This window comes from Arachis hypogaea, chromosome 13 (genome assembly GCF_003086295.3).
Source record: "Arachis hypogaea cultivar Tifrunner chromosome 13, arahy.Tifrunner.gnm2.J5K5, whole genome shotgun sequence".
NCBI lineage: Eukaryota > Viridiplantae > Streptophyta > Magnoliopsida > Fabales > Fabaceae > Arachis > Arachis hypogaea.
The window spans coordinates 87,878,981-87,890,417 of NC_092048.1; the positions used below are offsets into that span (position 1 = coordinate 87,878,981).

Below are 11,437 nucleotides of genomic sequence, written 5' to 3' on the forward strand. Positions count from 1 at the left end.
TAAGTGCTCTGGCCGTAGCTAGGAATGGTCTTCCCAATATGATTGGATGAGTGTGACTCTCTTCCATGTCCAGGATGACAAAGTCCGTTGGGAGAAAGTATTTCCCAACCTTTAGCAAAACATTTTCCACCACTCCTATTGCTTGCTTTTGAGTTTTGTCAGCCAGTCTGATGATTACATCTGTGGGTATTATCTCATTGATCTGCAGCCTCTTCACCAGGGATAAGGGCAGTAAGTTGATGCTGGCCCCCAAATCACATAGTGCTCTATCGAACATAGTTTCACCTATGGCACAAGGGACGTGAAAACTCCATGGGTCTCTTCTTTTTGTAGGCAACTCAGGTTGAATAAGGGCACTACATTCCTTGTTCATCACTATAGTCTGGCCTCCTTTGAGTGAGCTTTTCCTGGGAAGAAGTTCCTTCATATACTTGATGAATGTAGGCATTTGTTGAATTGCCTTGACGAATGGTATGTTTACATGCAGAGATGCAAACAAGTCTAGGAACCTTGAGTATATTCTCTTTCCCACAGCACCATTGAGCAGTTGAGGGAAGGGTGCATAGAGCTTCAGCAGCTCTTGTTGTGAGATTTCTGGTTCTTGGCGATCTCTATCCTCCTCCTTTGTTGAGTTGTCTTCAGGTTGTTTGCAAAGTTTGCCTTTCTTGTCTTCAGTCTCTTGATCACTCGCAGTGACCATTTTGCAATCTTCCCATCTTACTTTCTTTGCTTCTCCTTTGGGGTTTTTTTCCGTGTCACTTGGGAAGCTATCAGTAGGTTTGGGAATCTTCTCAGCTAAATATCCCACCTGAAATTCCAGCTTCCTGATGGTCTCTCCTTGGTTCTTAATATTGCCTCGCACCTCCTCTTTGAACACCTTATTTTCTTGAATCTCTTGGCATATTCCTTCAAGTAAGGCTTCAATCTTAGAGAGCTTGTCATCAATTGATGAGTGATTCGGAGCAGATGTGCTGTTTTGGTTTTGATAGGCGTGTGGAGAAGTGTTGTTGTGGGGGTGTTGAGATGTCCTCTGTGTGAATTGCTGGTGAGCTGCATTGTTGTTGGAGTTGTAACGTCTCTGGTCTTGGTTTTGATCTTGCTCACTTCCCCACCCAAAATTTGGGTGGTTTCTCCATCCAGGGTTGTAGGTCTTGGAGTATGGATCATAGTTTTTCCTTGGTGAATTCCCAATGTAGTTGGCTTGCTCCTGACTCCCCTCTGCTTCTTTATTCACTCCTTCTTGGGTTGTTGATGAAGTGGAGATTGCTGCTACTTGGTTCATCTCCATCTTCTTGGTGAGGTCAGCCAGCTGCTGGGTAATGAGCTTGTTTTGAGCCAACAGAGCATCTACATTGTTTAGCTCCATTACTCCTCTTGTGTTCCCTCTTTCGAAAGCATAGAAGTAGTCGTTCTCTGCTACTGTTTCAATAACATCTATGGCTTCCTCAATAGTCTTCTTCTTGTTCAAAGATCCTCCAGATGAATGGTCTACGGCCTTCTTTGATTCATAAGAGAGCCCTTCATAGAAAATGTGCAGCTGCACCTATTCGTTGAACATGTCAGGTGGACACCTCCTTGTTAAGTCCTTGAACCTCTCCCATGCTTCATATAGAGTCTTACCATCTTGTTTCCTGAAAGTTTGGACCTCAGCTCTCAGCCTATTGATTCGTTGAGGAGGGTAAAATTTTGCTAAGAATTTGTTCACCACGTCTTCCCAAGTTGTCAAGCTTTCCCTTGGGAAAGATTCCAGCCACTTGGCTGCTTTGTCCCTAAGTGAGAATGGAAATAGGAGCAGTCTATAGGCGTCAGAGTGAACACCATTAGACTTCACTGTGTCACATATTCTCAGAAAGGTGGTCAAATGTTGATTGGGGTCTTCTTGAACACCTCCTCCAAACGAACAGTTGTTCTGAACAAGGGTGATGAGCTGTGGTTTAAGTTCAAAGTTGTTGGCATGGATTGTTAGTTTTTGGATGCTACTTCCACAATTGCCTGGGTTTGGATTGATGTAAGAGCCCAAAACTCTTCTATCCTCCCCAGCATGATTTGCTCTACCTCCTCCCCTATGGTTGTGATCCTCTTCTTCATGATGGTTTTCCATGTTGTCTTCCATGTTTGTTTCAAAGAATTCCTCTTCTTCCTCAGCACCAACCACTTTCTTTCCTCTTGCCTCCCTCCTTAATCTAAGGAAGGTCTTCTCAGGTTCAGAATCGAAGGAAGTTGAAGCCCTGCTTCTTCCTGTCATACAACCATCAAGTGCAAGCAAGAAAAGATAGGTGCAGAAAGTATTTGTGTCAGAATTACTGTTAGTTGTGGGTAATGCAATATATCAAACAGTTAGTGGGTTAGCAAACAGAATTGAAAATAACAAAAAAAAAACAAAAGAGTAGAGGGGGAAGGGAAGAAGTTTAACTAAAACAAAAAAGTAAATCACTCAAACAGAAAATGAAATTCACAAAAATAAAAATGCTCAATCTAGTGATCTTCCAATTTAATCATTGTTGATGCACAATCAATCCCCGGCAACGGCGTCATAAACTTGATGCGGGTGGAAACTTGTCTCTCAACAAATCTCCTTTCGGCAAGTGTACCGAATTTGTCGTTAAGTAAAAACTCACAATAGAGTGAGGTCAAATCCCACAGGGATTGATTGATCAAGCAACTTTAATTAGAAGAATGTTCCAGTTGAGCGAATCCAGAATTTGGGTTGAGAGTTGCAAAAAATAAAATGGCGAGAATGTAAATAACAGAAAAGTAAATGCTAGAATTAAAGGACTGGAAGTAAATGACTGAAAATAAATTGCAGAATTGTAAATGGGAATGGGGGATTTGCTCATAAAAGTAAATGGCAGAAATTAAAGAGAATGGGTAGATCAGAGATGGGGAGTTCATTGGGCTTAGGAGATATTGCAATTCTCCGGATCAAGTTCATTTTCATCTCTTCCTCAATCAATGCACTCATTGATCTCCTTGGCAATCTTAAGTGATTGAATTACAATTTCTTGCAATTCAATCTCTCAAATCTTGATCAATAGCCAATTCCTTGGTCAATTGCTCATGAGAAGAGATGAAGTATGGTCACTGATTATACCACATGCATTTCCCAAATCAAGTATTGAGAGGGTTATAGTCACATACCCATCCAAACCCAATTTGGTCCAGCATGAGAAAGCAATTCTAGCTTGATCTCTTCATTCCTCTTTCAAGGTTCAAAAGAGATCCAAGTTTGAATAGCTTCTCTTCCAAGATAACTACTCAATTGGATGAAGATCGAAAGCTTTCAAGTTAAATCAAGAGAAAAGATAGAAGAAGAGTAACGAAAATTAGTATTGATCCATCAAATTACAACAGAGCTCCCTAACCCAATGAAAGAGGTTTAGTTGTTCATAGCTCTAGAAAATGAAAATAAAGATGGAGAATACATCATAGAACTAGCAATTGCAGAGAAAGTAAAATACAGAGAGTAATTCTCTTTTTCCAACTTCCAGAACTCCTTTAACAATTCAAAGCTACTCCTATATATACTATTCTTCTCAGCTTCTAGTTTGCTCTTCAAGTCTTGGGCCTTTGGATCTTGAGTTTGAAGCAGTTCTTTTCTTCATTTGGGCTTGGCTTTACTTGCAGAGAGAAAGTGCTAAGTGGGCAGAGACTTTAGCTCAGGGCGTTAGGGGTGTTAACATTTAGTGAAAGTATAAGTTCGAAAACGTTAGTGACACTTAACATTTTCACTAACGTTCCAATGTACCCCTTTTCCTCACGTTAGAGCCCACGTTAACTAGGTTAACGTGGCTTCTAACGTGGCCTTGCCAACTTCGAGAACGTTAGTGACACTCAACATTGTCACTAACGTTCCAGTGTGCCCCTTTTTGCTTCACGTTAAAGCCCACGTTAACCAGGTTAACGTGGCTTCTAACGTGGCCTTGCCAAACTTCGAGAATGTTAGTGACACTCAACATTGCCACTAACGTTCCAATGTGCCCCTAGATCTCACGTTAGAGTCCACGTTAACTAGGTTAACGTGGCTTCTAACGTGGCCATTCTTAGCCATCCCAACGTTAGTGGCAATGTTGAGTGTCACTAACATTGGCTCATCATTCATTCCTCATCGTTAGCTTCCACGTTAACTAAGTTAACGTGGAAGTTAACGTGGCTCCTTGGGGGATTGTGTGGTTGCTTCCAATGTTAGTGACGATGTTGAGTGTCACTAACGTTGTCGACAACTCTCACTTCTTACGTTAGCTCCCACGTTAACCAAGTTAACGTGGGAGTTAACGTGGTGTGTTGCATCCTTAGGCCAACGTTAGTGACAATGTTGAATGTCACTAACGTTGGCTTCTCTTCCCCCTTTAACGTTAGAGGCCACGTTAACTAGGTTAACGTGGGCTCTAACGTGGCCACTCATGAGTGTTTGCCAACGTTAGTGACAATGTTAAATGTCACTAACGTTGGCTCAACTTCCCTTCTCCACGTTAGAGTGCACGTTAACTTAGTTAACGTGACTCTTAACGTGGGCAATGATGGCTTTGAGAGTGTTATTGGCAATCACTTTTCTCATTAACCTTGCAAGTTACCTCCCTTTCCTTGCTTCCTTTGGTCCTGAAATCAAGCAACAGAGTGCATCAAAGTTCTAGTCCAAGTCATGGGTAATGCAACATACAATTTGTCACTAAATTCATGCAAAATCCTCATGAAATAATGTAAAATGCACAATGTATGCTTGAATCAAGGTGTAGGTGAATATCTACCCAAAACTAGCTTATTTCCTAAAAAAATGCATGAAACTACCCTAAAAACAGTAAAGAAAAGGTCAGTGAAACTGGCCAAGATGCCCTGACATCATATACTATTTTTTATTTTATATTATACATAATGTAAATATACTAAAATTAATTACTACAACATGAAATATTTCATTAAATTCATAAATTCACAATGAAATTTTTACAGTCTCTTTCATTAATCAATAATCATTGTACAAATTTGCTTCGTGATGCAAATAAAATGGAAAAAGAAAAAATACTTATACCACTTAAACTCTATAAACATTCCATATAAAAAGAAAAGAAAAAGTGATACTATGTACATAAAAAACTTAGTCCTTATACTAATCCTAGAAAAATATATTTATCTGCTAGACTAGCTCATCGCTGTGACGACTTATTACCATTCCCTTAAACAAGTCAACCAAGTTCATCTTCAACCAAGTTCATCTGATGCACATCAAACAAAAAAGCAATAAGAACTCATATAGTAGGCAGAAATAAAACCTGAATTAAAATAATAATGAAATCACCTCCGCAGGTGGTCTGGAATCCCAAGTAAAGTTTCCACCTTCATAGATTGAGCAATAATTCCAAGCAGCCAAAAGTCCAACACAAGGACAACTCACTATAACACCAAATCAAAGGAACAGCAAGGGTTTTAGCAAATCAATCAAACAATAATAATAATACCAATAATTGAAAAAGAAGAATCCATCTTTAATTAATCTTGATTTGAAAGGACAAAAGGGGTTTACAGCTTACCTTAATCTTCAACTATGGCTGCATCCACAACAAATTATCACTAGTGCATGTTCCTGCAATGGGGAAAACAAATCATTTGAGGATTTCAATGGAAAGAACATGATAGAATGAAAAATTAACAAGAATAAAATAAAAATATGCTCACAATGGGACAAAAAGAAGACTAGAAAAACAAAGATGAAGCAAATGATGAGTAAAGGAACATGTGCAGTCACCCTTTCAACTTCCAGTTTTTTTCTTTATTATTCTGCTTCTTCACCTTTCACTTAACAACATCATTTGTCTTATTGTTGTTGTACTTTGAGGAAGCTCCTAAAATCATCAAAAGCCAATGTTATTATTATTATTATTATTATTATTATTATTATTATTATTATTATTATTATTATTATTATTCCTGAAAAGTTCAGGAGTTCTAGATCAACCCCCACCTGTATTATCATACTTCCAAAGAACAATTAACTTTCCTTAATGAAAATTAACTATATCTAATAACTTTTCTAGTTGAATGCAGCAGTTAGAAATAGACATAGACATAGACATAGACTTCTAAATATAATAATAGAAGATCATAAAAGCCAAAGGAGTTACATAATTGAGATTCAAAAGAACACAAAAAGAAACAAACTTTATGGGGTGAAAAAAAGTTTAATGGGGTAAATGAGATTAGCTGGCACAAATTGAAACAAACAAGGGAATGGGTTCACAACCAATGTCATCAATCATTTCCTCTCTCCTTTAATAATTTTATTTATTTTTTTACTTTACCTAATACCTATAGAGACTAGAGTAGAGTTACCTATAGAGACTACAAAAGAGTTGGCTTGCAGTTACACAAATTAATCATAGACTTACCAGGTGACAAAGTGGATTTCTGCTGGTAAAGAATTCACAAAAGTAATCACGTTGTAAGTATAGTTTCTAGACCAACAAAGAGTCCTTTCGTACAAAAACTTATTTGTCACTAAAGCAAACCCAATAAAAATAATAACCGAAGTATTTAAACCTCAGGTCGTCTCTCAAAGAATTGCAGGGAGGTGTATTTATTATTGGTTATGGAAGATTATCTTTTTGGGGTTTTTGAATAATGAACAAGAAAAGTAAATTGCAAGAATTAAAGTAATAACTAATAAAGCTCTTAGTAAGGTATGAAAACTAAAAATCCTATCCTAGTTACCCTTATCAATTGTGATAAGAATTGTCAACTGCTCCCACTTAGTTAACCCTTACTAAATAAAGAAAATTCAAGTGGACTAATTAAATTGATTCCTCAAATCCTAGTCAACTCCTAAGGAAATACTAGCTTTAGAGGGATCCAAATCAACCAGTAAATTCCAATTATCAATTAACAAAAGAGTTTGATAACTCAAGTGTCACCAATTAATCAATTCAAGCTAAGAATGTAAAAAGCTAAATTAAAATCATAAATCTGAAATACCTCAATTTGCATTAAATATAAAATTAAATCTAACATGGAGTTCATAAACTAAATTGGGAAAATAGACAAACTAAAGTAATGGAATAAATAAAAGTAGAAGAGAAACTAAATTAAAGGAACATTGAACCTGGAATGGAGAAGAAGTAAACCTAACCTAAGAGAAATCCTAAATCCCTAAAACCTAGAGATAGGCGCTAGAAACTACATCTAAAACCTAAAATTCTCAATAATTGATGAATGTTGTCTCCATGAATGATTCTCCCATTCTGCAGCCTCTATTTTGTGTTCTCGGGCTTGAAATTGGGCCGAAAAGGATCTCAGAAATCGCCCCAGCGCTTTCTGCAACTTTCTACACATGGCGTCAGTCACGCGCACGCGTCAGTCACGCGTGCGCGTCATTGGCAAAATTCCTTGTCACGCGTACGCGTAAGTCACGCGTACGTGTCGCTTGGCTTCTGCGCTAGGCACGCGTGCACGTCGTCCATGCGTGCGCGTCGCTGCCCGTTTCTCAAATACTTCATTTTCTCGCGTTTCTTCCACTTTTGTATGTTTTCTTTCCATCCTCTAAGCCATTCCTGCCCTATAAAGCCTAAAAATACTTAACACACAATCATAGCATCGAATGGTAATAAAGGGTATTCAAAATTAACAGTTTAAATGTCTAGGAAACATGTTTTCAACTATATTGTAGAATAAGGAAGGATTTGTAAAACCATGCAAATCATATGAATAAGTGAGAAAAGACTTGATAAAAACCACTCAAATTAGCACAAGATAAACCATAAAATAGTGGTTTATCAATCTCCCCACACTTAAACATTAGCATGTCCTCATGCTCAACTTAAGAGAAACTAAAAAGAGTGAAGGCAGAATGGTGGAATCTATGTAATGCAGTCTATCTAACTGCAAGCTACCTATATGAATCATGCAATTCTAATTACTATCCACCTATATATATAAAGCTTACATGTGGTTAAATTGAGTCAGATTTTCAAGGAACCATTTATGCACAACCAATGGCTAAATCATATTAAAACACATTCACAATTGAGTTGAGTTAATCAAAAGAGTTCACAAACTTGCAAGACAGACAATGATCAAACATGGATATATGGAGATGAGCTATTGAACCCTCACTGGATTTGTATATGCACTCTAATCACTCAGTGTTTGGGGTTAATCACTCTACTCTTCTCTAGTCACGCTTTCTAAGACTTGTTCTTCATCTAACCAATCAACAAATATTTAATGTACCAATGCAAACATCATGAGATCTTTTCAAGGTTGTAATGGGGCTAAGGCAAAGGTGAGGGTATATATATGGCTAAGTGAGCTATAAATTGAATCCTTGACTAACCTAAGCTCTTACCTATACACACACTCTATATACTTCTAAAATCATGCCTAGCTACCCATAATTTCCACTTTTGCATCACATACTCATGTACCAAATTATTTTCAATTTTATTACATATGCATTGATCTTTTACTAAACTTAATACTGGGGTAATTTTTTTCCCTTATTTATTTATTTAATTATAGGAATTTTTTTTATATATAAACATAACATATCAATGCACATGGTATTTTAACTATTTTTGGTTTCACATGAGCATGCGCCCAAATTCCAAATAATTTGTCAATTTAATACTTCCCTATCAACCCAAGTTTCCATGGTTCCCCACACTTAATTGATACATAATCTCTATCTTAAGCTAACCAAAGATTCAATTTGGGGTAATTAATTTGTTTTTCTGCTTAAGGCTAGTGATGTGGTAAATACAGAATAAATAGGGATTGAAAGGCTCAAAGTGGCAAACAAAGGCGATTGAAAGGACAGGATGTGTGTGATAAGTGAGTTTTTAAAGAAACATGGCCTCAATCATATGCAAGCATGTAAACACACTAACATTGGACATATAGAATGGAACAAAAGTAAAGATTGTAATTATAGAGAAGAAAACACACAAGAATAAAATATTATGGCTAAATAATGTAGCCATGTAATTGAGCTCAATCTCACAGGTTGTGTGTTCTTTGGCTCACAACCATATATCAGTCATGTATATCATGCAAGTAAAATAAGGAGTTTCAACTCAAATCAATGTGAATCTTTAAATAGCTTTCCTAAAAATAGATATATTCCTTGAAAATGTCATCCATTGACCACATTATTACTATATATATATATATATTATATATATATATACTAAGTGGATTGTTGTGATTATGAAAAACTTCAAATTTTCTAATTTACTCTCTATTTTCAATTAAACCAAATTCTCATATGCTAAAAAGGGTAAACTAAACTTAATAATCCATATTTTTCTATATCACAACTAATAACTAAGAGTGAAAATCAAGCTAAATATCTAGGATATATATAGCCCAAAGTGCAAAATGTAATAAAGTAGAAGAAACAGAATACAGTAAAAGAAATGTGCAAGCACTGAAAGAAAAATAAGATGAAATACAAATAAAAAAAAAGATAATAACAATAAATGAATACAGAATCCCAAATGGTGTAGGGGCCTGTGGCTCTGCCTTATAGGGGCCTGTGGCTCTGCAGACTGCTCAAGTTGAGGCTCCTTGTGCTGGGACTCATGGTGCTGATCCTCTGCCTGTGCATCCTCCTCCTGCTCATCCGCTCCTCTTCAGAGGCTCCGATGGTGTGTCAGGCTCGGAGGAGATGTCAGTGTGTCCCGACCTGATCATCAGCTTCAGATGCTCATAGCGTCGCTTACTACGATGCTCAGACCGCTCATAACGCCGTTGGTTGCGGTGCTCCATCTGATCCAGGCACTCAAAGAGTCGGTGCACTAGGTGGTAGATGGGCTAGGAAGCTGGTGATGGTGTGTGGATGTGGGGGTGCAGTAGGTGCTGAAGGGGCTGTAGAGGATGTGGCTGCGTCAGCGGAAGCAGTAAGAGAAGGAGGTCTGTGGCCCAGAGCTTCGAACTCTTGCCGTGTGGGATGATCTTCCTGCAGTCGGCAGCTGGGGGCTTCTCATCCTCAGGCTCCCAGGGTACCTCAGCCCGGCGGCCCATCTGGGTAATCAGATAAGGGAATGGCAGAGTGCCTCGAACATGAACTCTAGCCATGGAGTGCTTGATGAACCGTGGAAGGTACAGGTCCTTGCCTTCCATAACGCCCCAAATGAGAGTTATCATGGCAGCTGGTACCTCAGTCTCGTGAGTGCTCGGCATAACATAGTTGCTCAGGATTTGTTGCCATAGCTTAGCCTCATCATTAAGATAGATGATCTTGATCCCCTTTGGATTTACTGTCGACTTACCCATAACCTAGGGGACAGCAGGATCAACGGCTATGGTGCACTTTACTGCCTCCCATCAAAGCTCATAAACCTCATGGATTCCTCAGCCTTCTGATAACCATCTGGCTCGTCTGATTTAGGCTGGAAATGGGGTATCTCAATGGCCTCCTTAGTAACTAAAATTGTTTCCTCTCACTGTACTGCATCCAGAGTCTCTTTAATAGTTGCAGTAGAATTTTCGGACCCAGGATGCATTAACTCAGTCAAATTCCTTTCTAAAAAGACCAGCCTCTCTGTTTGATTTGCTCTGTAGTGTACTGTTATAATTCAGAGGGTATTCTGAGGGTCTTTCCAATATAAGTGCCTCTTAGTCGCAAAGACCTCATATTTCAGCTCACATAGTGATTTGCAAACTTGATTGGGATCAGTCGCAGGCACTATTTGATCCGTTTTTTCCTGCGGAGTGAAGTTCTTCTCACGCCAGGAATCATCATGCAGAATATCTGATAGAGTCAAGATGATTGGCCTCTTTTCTTTACCTGTGGTGGCCTTAGCCTTAGCCTTTTCTTTGGGTCAGACATCCTGAAAATAGAAATTCCAGGATAAATTTATCAACTAAAGCAGAAAAAACGGAAGGCAAATAGTAGGCAAGCAATATAAGCAGTATATTTGCAAAGAGGAATGAAAGCCAAAGCATGAAGTGAGTCAGAAAGATATAGAATTGTGACTGGAGGCAGATAAAATTCAAAGAATTCAAATAAAATCACAATCCAAAAACTATTAAATGAAATGCAGGATGCTTGTTTTAGCAGGAACAACAATCAACATCAATAATGCATTTTAAGTTGAAAAGGAAACCAAAGAGGACAGGGAATGCGGCCCAGCATGTCATGAATGGCAGTTTTAAGCAAAAACCGTTTTCAGAAAAATTAGGCAGCATTCCGGCAGTAAAGGAACGTTCCCGGAAAATCAAACAGCAGAATAATGCAAGTAGTAGCAGGTTCAAACAGGAGTAGCAGCTGATATGAAATCTTAGACAAGTTAACCAACTAGCAGTAAAATGGCATTTGAGCAGATTATCATCAAGATTAGACTCAAGGCAGAATCTCAAAGGATTATGTAGCGACAATCAAGCATGTAGTTAAAGATTCAAGTGCGGATTGAAATGGAATTGAATGGAGCATTGTGAGCAAAGGAAATTG

The 11,437-nt window shown here is 38.1% G+C and overlaps 1 non-coding gene across 1 annotated transcript; it reads left to right on the top strand.

Moving 5' to 3' along the window:
- The first annotated feature begins 1,556 nt into the window (after positions 1–1,556).
- LOC112739378 (small nucleolar RNA R71) lies at positions 1,557–1,660 on the top strand. The gene has a single exon (XR_003170317.1). It is a non-coding gene; the product is annotated as a small nucleolar RNA R71 (small nucleolar RNA).
- The last annotated feature ends 9,777 nt before the right edge of the window (positions 1,661–11,437 follow it).